Here is an 11,683-nt window from a genome sequence, read left to right as displayed (position 1 = left end):
TAGGCATGCACCTTTACCACTTTTTCTTAGTAGATTGGCACTTGTACCGCTTTTTTCTTGTATCATTTACATGTTGATAGAACTGTACGATACAATACCGTATATTGTAATTTTTTTTTAATATATGGTTTATGATATCAAAAGTTTATGTATAAGAAAAATTATATCATTATTGTACCGTTATTTCGGTAGAAATATTGGTACGATACAAATAGCATACGTATCTTACCGAATATTGACGGTATATCGCGATTTCGATACGGTATCGGTATTATACCATTCATACCGAATAATATTTAAATTTAATTATATTTTTATTTTAAAAAATAATTTTTTTATAATTAAATTAATATAAAATCTGTTTAGAGAAGGAAACACATCTATTAAGGTCAGAGAGAAATAATAAATACTTTTGGAATTCAATTTCAAATCTGTTAAAAAAATAAAATAAATTTATTAAGTTTAGTTAATTCATTGATTTTTTATAAATTTATTTAGATTGGTTGATTTATTGATTCATGGGTTGATTTATTTGGCAAAATATCGATAATTTTTCGATACTTTCGATATATCTCATTATCATTCCTATTCCCCAAGATAATTCCACATTTTGAAGGGAGACTCGAGTGAAAAATTCTTTTCTCGCAAAGCATAAGATGTACTACGAAATTGAGATTGCGGGCAAATTGTAGATTGACACCATGTTGTGTGATCTACCAAGGTTGTACCTTGACATATTCATTGGAAATTATTGTATTTCTTTAAAATTATATTTTATATACATTTATTTTTACTTAATTATTTCTCATATTATGGTTACATATTTGAAGACAAATTCATACAATAATAATAAAAGACATTCTTAAGTATTAGTGTCATGAAGTAGAGTTTCATGTTATTTCTTCTTTAATTTAAAAAAAATATGATCTAAATCTAAAGTACATTAATTAATATAACTAAAAATTAATTTAATAGGGTAGCTTGGTAGCTCAAATAACCAGAATCATTTATAAAAAAAAAAATATTATTTTATTTTTAAATGTATTAATTGAAGTAAATCAGGCTAATTTTCTATATTAAATATTAAATTTTGTTTTAGATGGCTGACTTCTATTAAATAAAAAATGTATACACAAAGATGTCGACATACATAAAATATAATAGTACATATAATACCTCTCACTAGTAAAAAAAAAAAAAGGGCTAATTAGCGAGCAAACATAGCGATGAGTCGAAAGACCAATCGTCATTATCAAAGTACGACCAATTGCCATTATCAAATTACGACCAATTGCCATTATCAAAGTGCGTAGTGGCGATTGGATTGAAATTCAATCGCTACTACCTTGATAATGGCGATTGGTCTTTAGACAAATCGCTACTGCCTTGACATAACGACGATTGGTTACAAAAACCAATCGCTATAAACCTATTAAAAAATCACGAAAAATGGCGCCTGTTTTTGGTGTGTTTTTGAAGATTAATAGCGAATGGAAAAAGAACCAATTGCTATGATTTTATTAGTGGCGATTGGATAAGTAACCAATCGCCATCACGAAAAAATGGCGCCTGTTTTTGGTGTGTTTTTGAAGATTAATAGCGAATGGAAAAAGAACCAATTGCTATGATTTTATTAGTGGCGATTGGATAAGTAACCAATCGCCATTCCTTAAACATATTAACGATTGAAACTAGACCAATCGCTATAACATTGATAAACAAGAAATTGCCTTAAAGAGTTTAAATTGAATGTATACCAATAAATACCAATAATACTAAATGATTTTGAGATTGACTTGGTAAAAAATAGATTATTTCCCAAACAAGCTCATTGATTGGGAAGATATTAGATATCCTTCATAATAATAGCATATAGACCATTAATTTGTGTTAATCATCGTGGTTTTGTTTTATCATTGATAATATCATTTAAACCCATCAATTTGAGTTAATTATTGTAGTTTGGTTTTAGGTTTGTCTTGTTTTTATTGTATTTTTATCATTTTTTATTAATTCACATTTAAAATTATTATTTAAAAAATAAATTATTTTAAATTTGTTATTTGAGTTACTCAAATTATTACTTATTATTATAATGAGATTTTTTCTAGCACTATTTATTTTATCAAAGATTTACCCAAAAGTTTATTCCATATAAAATTGTTACTAATTAATTTTTTTTTCAACATTATCACAAAAATTAATTTTTATAAACTTTTATTGGAAATAGTAAAATAAATATTTAAACTAACTATTACCATGGGACTCGAACCTATGACCACATGGTCACAAAAATATAACTCAAACATAATAGCGATTGGTACAATGACCAATCACAATTACCTATATACTAGCGATTGGTACATTGCTATCTCCTTAAGTGATACTAGCGATTGGTTCCCACACTAATCGCTATTTCCTATTAAAATTATTTATAGGCCGACAGCCTCCCCTGCTCCCCGCTCATCTCTTTCATCCGTCGCTTACCTCTTTCAAGATTCGCGATTCGCAGCCACCGCCTTTCAAGATCTGCAGCCACCGCCGTTCAAGATCCGTAGCTTCCGCCAATCGGAGGAGGATTTGAAGAGCTTATCCAATCTCGTTTATTCCATCCAAAAATTGCGGGAATTAAAGCTCCAATCTGCCAAGCGCTCTCTCTCATAGGTAAATAAAAATCTCTCTCGCTTTGTTTGTTTTCATACAGTTATGTATTTGTATAAGTAAGAAATTTGTAGCTTAATGCTTTGATGCTTTAGGTTTTCTAAAATTTGTAACTTTATTATTTGGTGCTGGTTTTAATATATTTTTGGTTTCTAATTATTTGTTTTTCGATTGTCTTCCTTAGATACCTGTGTTCTTTCTGAATGAAAATATATCTGAAAATTTAAATTACTTTATGAATGAGTTGGGAGAACTTGAGAATTACACATATCTTTGTTGATTGGATTGTTATTTGGTGAATCCAGTGCTTCAATAAAGGTTAAGGTTTTGAGAACTAAAAATAGTGGAATATTGTGGATTGCTATGAATTTATGCTGCTTTGGTTATTTTTTTATTCCATTATATATATATATATATATATGCTGGCATCATCAAATTTATTCAAAAGACACTAACTGTGTTTTCAGATTGTAGACGTGCAGGTCATGCTCCTAAAATTAGAATACACTTAGGTTTTTCTGAACACATTAGATATTCCCTAAAACCATCTCCAACGGACACCCATAATGGATTATGTGCATGATTTGATGTTGGATTTATGTTTTGAGAGATATTAATTTAGATTTTGATAGATATTGATTTAGGACATTTTGATATGATATTGATTTAGGTTTTGACATGACATTGATATAGGTTATGATATGTATTTTTGATAAATATGACTTTTTAATATATATTTATTTAGGTTTTAATATTAATTTAGGTCTTGACATTTATTTAGGTTTAGATATGGATATCCATGATAAAAAATGGATGATGTATACGGAAAACGATCGACATCTTCTGCAATACATTCAAAGAGTCGATTCTTTTCTTAATTTTGCTATGAATTCTGGACGAATTACCAACATTGCATGTCTATGCGTTAAATATGGTAATAGAGTATATTTAGACAAACAAGACCTAAGGAAACATTTTATTTTGTATGGAATAGGAAGAGATACACATTTTGGAATTGTCATGAAGAAAAATGACGACGCAATGATAGAATTGATGTATAGATTGATAGTAGTTCTAATGTACAAACTGAAAAATATAATTTGGGAAAACTTCATATCGATGCTACAGTGGATGTAAACTTGGAGCGTAATGATTTTGATGGGGATGTTTGTATGAGAAATATAATAAATGATTTATAACCACATGGTGTTGATGCATCAAATGAGGAAGGGGCAAATGAGGAAGGACAAATGAGGAAGGGGCAAATGAGGATGCTAAAAAATTCTATAGACTCTTAAATGAATCAAATGAAGCATTGTATGAAGGATCCATAATTTCTAAGGCGTCAACATTACTAAAATTACTTCACCTCAAGAATGTTGGACAATGGACAAATTCTTCTTTAACATGTTAAAATTGATTAAGGAAGAAATATTTTCGATGAATTCTAATATTTTCGATTCTTATTATCATTGTAAGAAGTTTCTTACAGATGTTGGTCTTTATTATGAGAAGATAGATTCTTATAAAAATAGTTGTATGCTATATCAAAAAGATGACAAGATTTTGAATTCTTGTAAAGTGTGTAGAGTTTCTCGGTAAAAAACTAAAGAATCGAGTGGAGAACCTAAGAAAAAGCGAATGAAAAAACTATCCCCAATAAAGTGTTACGTTATTTCCCACTAATACTGAGATTGCAAATATTATATATGTGTTCTAAAACTGCTCCTTTAATGATGTGGCACAAAGATACAAGGGTTGATGATGAAGTTTTACGACATCCCGTGATTCTTTGACATGGAAATCACGATAAAGATTATCCAAATTTTGCAATTGAGCCTCGTAATGTAAAACTTGGTCTCGCAAGTGATGAATTTCAACCGTTTACAAATGGAAAGACATCGTATGGCATTTGGCCAATGATCCTCATTCCTTATAACGTTCCTCCGACAATTTGCATGAACTCTTCCCATTTTATACTATCCATGTTAATTCTGGATCCAGAGAGTCCATGTGATGCAATTGATGTATTTTTACAGCCGTTAATTGACAAATTAAGTGAGTTGTGGAGTACCGACGTAGAAACTTATGACGTCTCAACTTCTCAGAACTTTAAATTGCGTGCTAGTTTAATGTGGACAATAATCGACTTTCCTGCTTATGCAATTTTGTCTGGATGGAGTACGAAGGGAAAATTGACATTCCCATCTTGTAATAAGTACACTTTCTCCATGAGATTGACAAATGGTAATAAAGAGTGTTACATGTGTCATCGACAATTTCTTTCACCAAATCATAAATTCCGTAGACAAAAAGAATTATTCGATGGCACTATCGAATCGAGAAGTGCGCCTCAATTATTATCGGGACGTGAAATGCTTAGACAAGTAAGCAAATTGAAAGGTAGAGTTCTCACTCGAGATCCCACTAGAAAGGATATTATGAATCATCAAAATCGGGATGACAATTGGAATAAGATGAGTATACTTTGAATTACCTTATTGGAAAGATTTATTGCTGAAACATAATTTAGACATAATGCATATTGAAAAAAATATATGTGATAGTGTTCTTGGAACCATCATGGATCTAAAAGGAAGACCAAAGATAATTTAAAAGCACGTCAAAATTTGAAGCTCAAGAATATATGTCATCATTTACATGCAACAATTGATGTGAGGAAAAAAATTGAAGTTGTGTCAATTTTTAAAAGACATAAGAATGCTGTTAGGATCTAGGTCGCGACTGGAGGACCGGGGTTGGACCGGTTAGCGCGTCTCACTCAAAGGTGGTGATTAATCCGGTTAGAGATTAACACCGGGGTTTCAATACTACACAAACTTTGACAAACCCTTGAACCAGGTTCAAGCGCGGAAGAGGTTTGTTTCAGGTTGAAGCAGCACACTCACGAGATAGGCAGAACCAGTTTTGGATAAGACAGGTTTGGAAGTTGCTGGGTCGATTTTGGATCTTAGTGATTCGGTTTAGGTAATGTAGAGTCGGTCAAAGCGGTGTAGGTGAGTTAGTACAGATCGGTTAGAATGTAGAACAGTTAGAAAGTAAATAACAAGACATGTTTTTATGGATGTTCGGAGATGAAACTCCTACGTCACCCCTTCCTCTCGAAACCGCGAGAAGGATATTCACTAAGGAATACAAACACAATCCGATCGAGACTTATTTCCTGCTCGATAACACTCGTACAATTTTAACCGAAATTATAAATACACACTTCAATTTAGCACTTAAGCTTTCTAGAGATAGAACACAATCTTATCACTTGTACATTAATTGTCCACTGTGTCCCGTATTTACTCCTCTTCAGCTCCTCCTTTTATAGATGAAATGTTCCAACGGTCACATTTCATTTCCTTGAATTTGATTGGTTGAGCAGAGGTTCAGTGATTCAGACCTGGCGGTCAACTTTTCAGACATGGCGGTCTAGTCTTCAAGTATGTAGGTCAAACCGATTAGGTTTGTCTTTTACTCAATGTGGTAACTGTCGGTTAGACAGTTGTCTGTACTTGGAAGATTGCCTTTCTGATTTATCCTGAAGTGGAAAGATCTTGTAGGACGGTTTTCTGTAGCCTGCAGACTTTTCTCAGACTTGTATGAATATGGCAATGTTCAGTCTGTTCCTTTAGCATCATTCTCAACAGATACTCGAAGTATCTTTTTATGCTAGTCGGTCATGTATGTTAACCAGATGACTTCCGGTTTTTCTTTGGCTTCTAAATGACCGACTGTCTGGTGTTTCCGGCCTTCAGTTTTGACCGATCTTGTCTTTCTTGTTCGGTCAGGTTTTTGGTCGTGTTGATATCTTGACCGGTTGAGTTATTTGGCCTATTGAGTTGCTTGACCGGTTTCGTTTCTTAACCGGTTTCTTAATTTGACCGGTTCGGTCCTTTGCCTGTTCCTGCACAAGAGTTTTGTTTTTGTTAAGTTTTATTTAACCGATCTAATTTTATCTAACAATTTCTCCCTTTTTGATTATTTTATTTAAAATATTCAAAATCCTGTAAGATTGCAAATATAGGCCGGTCTTGTTTTGGCCAAATTTTTGGAAATTAACTTGGGAGAATTTTTCGAAAAGTTTTGGAAAACTTTGAGAAAAATTTCGAATTTTTTTATATTTTATCTTATCAATTTCTCCCTTTTTGATTATTTTATTTAAAATATTCAAAAACCTGTAAGATTGCAAATGTAGGCCGGTTTCCAAAAATAACTTTATATATATATATAAGTAAAGATAACCGCAGAAGAGCAAAATATTATATATGTAGAAACCGAAGTAGACATAAGTAAAGATATAAAAGAAAAGAAAGCCCCTATTGCTTCAATTTGGATGGCAGGAATTCATCCATCAGATCATCTGTTGTTTGTCCCTTAGCCGGTTTAGCCGGCCTCGAGGAGGAACCTCCAGCTCCTGAGGTGTGCGTGTGAGAAGGGAACGGTTGAGCGACCGTTCTGACTGGAACCGCATCGAAAACTCGCTGTCTTGTGAGTTGCGACTGGAGATCGTCTTCGAAGTCATCCTCGGTTTGCAAAGTCGGGTTGAGTGGAGGTCAACGACTGTCTCGGTGATTCTTTCCAGCATCTCGGTGACTTGAGCCTTCCTTTTTCGTGTCGCCGGAACCGAAGAGGAGGGAGCCGCCTGGAACTTCTTGTGTGCCTTGGCATATTTGTCGTACATTTGTTTCTCAGCGTTGAACCGCTTTGCATCCTTGGCTTCTTGAGCTGCTATGGACTTTGCGAGAGCCGGATTTTTGGCCGCTAAATTTCGTATGCGTTCGGCCACGTCCGTATCAGACAATGGTGCTTCCTTCTTTTTCCGCGTCTCCTCGTCCAGCGCATCTTGAACTTGTCGGGCCGCGAGGGCATTCGCCTCCTCAATTGCTTTATCCGCAGCAAGCTTGGCCTTTATTAACTCAGTCACTTGTTTAGTGACCGCCTTGAGGTCAGCCTCAAACTTGGTGTTTCTTTCCTCAAGAGTTGCATTTTTCTCTTCAAGACTTATGACCCAGTTGAGTGTCGAACCGGCTTGGGTACTTGACCGCCCCAGGTCCTCATCGACCTTTGTCAACCGTTGCTCGGTTTTCTCTTGAAACCGTTCCATCTCTGCGATCCTTCGGTTAACCGACTCGAAGTCATCCACCAACTTCGAAGTCGTATCTTCCAAGGCTATGGTTCGCTTAAGATGAGCGCCGTACAGAACATCGGCTTCACCGTAGTTGGTTTCGACCGACGTGATCCGCTTGTCCGCCTTGCCAAGATCATCCCTTGTTGTCTCGGCCAACTTGATTGCTTGAACCGCGATCCTCTTAGTTTTCTTCTTCCAGGGCTTAACCGCATCGTTGACAAACTCTTCAATGAGAGACTTGACTATTTCTTCTGTGACGGTCGGTTCTGAGTTCCCGGTTTGAACGGATGCGCGTAGGCCGGTGAGAGGAGTCTCTGTCCTTTCGTCGGTTACGTTGATAGCCTGATCCGCTAGAGGGGAAGCTGTCTCATTATCTATTGGGTTCTGACCGTCAACATTCTTATGAGGCGGAGAGTGCGTTGTATTTTGTTGTTCGGGCACTGCTTCAAGCCGCGCCACTTCGTCGATGAACTCTCCTTTCTTTACCGCAAGTAACTCCAACACCAAGAGTTGTAGTTGAGACTTCGGTGTTCCCGGAGTATACTTTTCTGTTAGTTTTCGAATATGTTCGGCTAGCTTTTGTAGCCGAGCACGCGGTTCCACTATTGCGTGTCGTTCCAAGGCTTCGTTGTGATCCTTAGCTTTTGTTAGGTTGATGACGTCCTCCTCTATCTCCATCAACCTTTCGAATCTTTGTCCAGCGGTTAGGCCCGATAGCATTTGTTTGTAGAATTTGTCACATCGGTACCGGAACCACTCACAGTATACTTCGGATGCCTCGTAAGCCTGCAGATTGATTTCCTCCATGATTCTACGCACGATGTTCTCGGCCACCTCCTGGGTGTTGTCTTTGTTGTGATCTTTTTCCTCCCCAAGGCTCTCTGCACCGGTATCTTCACGTTCAAGACTGGCCGATTGTTCCTCTTCTATCGGTCCTTTTTTTTACCGGACAGATTTTCTTCGGTATTCTGTGAAGCAGTTCGGTCAGAACTAGAGGCCGAATCGTCCTCATTTTGCGTTTCAAAGGGCGGATCCGCGCATTCTATCGGTTGTTTGTCCTTCTTGCTCCCGGATCTGCCCTTTACCGGAGCCGGTTTCTTATTGGCAGACTTCTTCTTTCGGCCATCTGTAGAACCGGAGGCTTTCTTCTTTTTTCCAAGAATTGGCGAGAGCTTATGAATTTGCTTGAGGGAAGAAGAACATCCGGACCGGTGTTGATATTGTAGTGGAGCATAATTTTCCCGAGTGGGATGGCGTATCCCCATTACCGGGTGGAATCCGGTATCACCATTTCCTTTAGGTTGTTGAAAATTTCCTTCTCCCAGTTAATATTTATGCCGTTTAGTAAACCGGCAAGCATCTCGATTTTTGCCTAGGTGAGATTATCAAAATTTCCCCCTCTCGCCTGGACCGACTTGGTGAAGATGTCACATAGCGGTATATATTCCGGTCGAAGTGTTGATTTCTTTCCGGAGACTTCTATAATAGCCGCGGTTGCCGAGAGAACCTGGCAAGCCGCCTCGAAGGTTTCTCGATCTAGATCCGTCGAAATGTTGCGTCCATCTGTTGGTAGGTGTAGGATTTCAGCAACCGAATCTTCGGTTAGGTCGAACTGCTGACCGTCGACTGTTGCGGTTATTGTGCTTCCGGTGAGAGATGCGGTTTTAAAGAATTCTTCAACCGCTTCCTTGTATAGAACGAAAGGACCGCCTAGAAAATATTCGAGTCCGGAATCGGAGATCCGGGATAGAACTTGCTTTGCCGGTGCCGAACCGTTTTCTCTGATTTCTTCAAAGTCTACCTGGACGATATGTTTGAACAATGCGGAATCACGACCCATTGTTGATGATTGAATCGAGAGAGCAAGAGATAACCTCTTTGAGAGAGTTTGAGAGCTTAGAGAGAGAAAGTCGAATCGCGTAAGAATGAAATAAAATGACTAAGGGCCCCATTTATAGGTGCGGTTTGGAATTCCAACCGTCGCGAACCGTCCCATCACCTTTAGGCGGGAATTTTCCCTCCAAGTGTATTGGGCGGCAAACCAAGGGCGGCAAACCAAGGGCGGAAAACAAAAAGGCGGCAAATCAAAGGCGGGACATTTGAGCGGGAGTTTTTGGGCGGGAAATTTCACTCCAAAAGTTTCGAGTGGACTTTTTGTTTTAACCTTTGAACAAGCGGTTCTTTTGAAAATCGTTTATTAAATAATGTGATTTATTAACCGCGAAGATGCGGTTTATGAATTTGACCGGATATTTCAATGAAGACGAAGTTGTTTATTAATATCAACCGGTTAGTTAGATGAATATCCTGAATTTGCAACCTTTGACCCGGTTATGAAACTGAAATAGAATTTTATTGAATAAAGAGTACAGGATAGAAACCGATTCATGAATCGGTTTAGAAATAGGAATACATAAGAAATAAAAGAAAATATAACTTATGTGATAACGACCCTAGAAAACTTTTCTTCCACTCCATCCACGTCAAGGATGTTTGAAGGAAATGTCGGTGTGCCCGTTCCAAATTCTGGACGGTACTTGAGAATGAGCCGACTGATGTGAGGAGCATAACCGAGACCTTTCTTGGTCAGCACCATGGTTTTTAAGTTCTGGAAAATGACCGATGACCAGTTGATAGGCGTATTGCTAACGATGTAGGTCATCATGTCAAATATTTTCTTAGAGTAGCGCTGGTTCGAAGATTGACATATGATAGATCGGTTAACAATCTCATGGAGGAGTTGGATGTGGTGAGCAAGGCGGGTTTTTAACCCGTAGTTCTCCACCGGTACATCGGTTCCAGAGAACATTTCCGAGTAGTCGGTTGCGTCGCTTCCCACCCGTGTTGGAAAGTCAGAAAACCCTTCTGTGGGCAGATTGAATGTTTGAGCAAATTCGGCTTCATCCAGCCAGAAAGTGTGATCTCTCACCGTGGAAACAATGTAGTCTCCTCTTATGCAAGCACTTCTGAAGAAGGTCTTGACATCCTCAAGGAGTATGGGACCGGATTCTTCGAGAAAAGTACGAAGACCGGTGTCGATGAGAGAGTCAAGCATGATTTCCCTAGTTTCCAGATCCCAATGTTCCATACAAGATTCGAAATCGATGCTCAAGAAGTTTCCTAAAGTTCGACTCGGCATGATTCTAAATTTGCTAAGAGAGAGAGTTAAAGAAACTTTGTTTTGAGATGTGTTAAGTTGATTAGGGGGTGTCTCCTTATATAGATCCGGTTTTGGAGGGAAAATATCATCATTTAATGTTGAAGATCAGTTTGTCTTATTAATGAAGAGAATATTTATGTTTCCAAAACGTATTGGGAAGATGTTACTTTTGACCAGTTGCGGAGCTCGAGGTAAGAATCTAGTTCAAAGGTAACCAAGTTAGTTGGATAGTAATTACTCATGTAGTTGGGAGTTACTTCATTAATTGAATGTTACTTTTCATTAATGACGGATGTTACAAAAGACCGAAAAGTAACCAATTGAAACCGAAGATAACATAAACCAAGCCAAGATGATCATAAGGAATTGAACAGAGATACAACCGGTGCGTACAACAAAATGACCGGTTGTAGGAAGGAGTGACTTAATATCCGTTGGAGTTGGTGTGACCGTTGGAGTTGATGTGGCGGTTCCTCCTCTTCCAAGCTTTTTCAAACCGCTCATAAAATGAGTCGGTGACTTCTTTTGTGATTACCTGGGCTTGGTTCAACCCTTCGCCCGGACAGGGTGGAACTCCAAGCTCCAGAAGTAGACAGCTTAGTTGAGGAACGAGACCGATTGTTCGAACGCCAATCATCCAGATTAGGACGTCGAACAACACCCGTGACCAGTTTACGGGCGTGCCCGTGGTTATGGCGGCCATCATGTTGAAAGCAGCGGTA

The sequence above is a fragment of the Impatiens glandulifera genome, chromosome 2, assembly GCF_907164915.1.
Source record: "Impatiens glandulifera chromosome 2, dImpGla2.1, whole genome shotgun sequence".
Taxonomy (NCBI): Eukaryota; Viridiplantae; Streptophyta; class Magnoliopsida; order Ericales; family Balsaminaceae; genus Impatiens; species Impatiens glandulifera.
Note: the sequence above shows the minus strand (reverse complement) of the source record.